This window comes from Microtus ochrogaster, unplaced genomic scaffold (assembly GCF_000317375.1).
Source record: "Microtus ochrogaster isolate Prairie Vole_2 unplaced genomic scaffold, MicOch1.0 UNK10, whole genome shotgun sequence".
NCBI lineage: Eukaryota > Metazoa > Chordata > Mammalia > Rodentia > Cricetidae > Microtus > Microtus ochrogaster.
The window spans coordinates 9,523,208-9,524,434 of record NW_004949108.1 but is presented as its reverse complement, the minus strand read 5'-3'; positions in this window follow the sequence as shown (position 1 = coordinate 9,524,434).

Genomic DNA, 1,227 nt, shown 5'->3' with positions numbered 1-1,227 from the left:
AGCTAGGGTCAAAGCCTGGGAAGATCGGGAGGTGCGTGCCTGCTGTCAGTAGCTAGGGTCAAAGCCTGTGTTTGATAGTGGAATGACATTAGAAACACCCTGATTTTACAGAGAGTGAAGAGTTTCTACACTGATGAATTTATTGTAAAAATTGCTATTTTTGATTTTTCTTTAAGAAAACATGAGCATACTAGTGCCTGTGTTCTGTAACAGCTACTACGGTTAGGACTAACCTTTAAACTAACATTGAATAGCAACAAGAAGCACTCTCTCTCTTACCAGCAATAAGAATCAGAATACATATTTATGAACTTGAAAAGGAAATATTTTGAGAAAAGTACTATTTTTAAAAGCAAGCGTACTTATATAGTGATTGAAAAATCTGATTTTGTTTTGGTGGGGAAGGGAATGTATTCTTAGAATAGTTACCAAAAATCCAAACGCATTTCTAGTCTGATACAGAAAGAGGAAACTGCTGAGTGTTTTAAATTCCCCACCCTCATATGCAGCATAACTCGTTTGTATCAGAACTATTTTAGCATACATACATTTTTCTTTCAAATAAAAGGTGAAGTGGAATTTACCAGTGCATTAATTAGCTAAAGAGTTTCAGTGATTTGAGTTCTTGTAGCAGTTTTAAATGTGCTTTTACAGAATGAGAAGTACAACCCTCGGATTCTGAGCTTCTCCCGCTGAAGGCAGTGCCTTATGGGAAATGCAGCCCTCAGAGTCTGAGCTGCTCCTGCTGAAGATGTGCATTATGGGAAATGGAGCCCTCAGAGTCTGAGCTGCTCCTGCTGAAGACAGTCAAAACGTTTTATTTTCAATCTTAAGTGAAGCCATCCTGTGTTAGTAATAACATCCGTTGGAAAATTTTAAAAGCTATTGTTCTTTTAAACTATGTGTAACTTCCAAAAATAAAACATAAAATTTATATGTATTAAGGTTATGCTTTTGTGAACTGGACAAGGACTAATTGACTAGCTTGGGCCAATTCTTGAACAGGTATTTATACATGTCATTCAGGTAGATCTAAAATCCCTAGACACCCCAAAACAGCTTTGATTTTAAAACTTAACACACTCAGTGTTCTTCCCAGGAAATGATCAGAATTATTCACAAAATGACAGAGTAGTTAGTCTAGCCAAAGTATGTGAATAGTTACTAAAATTAATAAACAACTTATTTTAAATATTTTCCAAGTTTTCATTTCTTCCATTCCCTTTC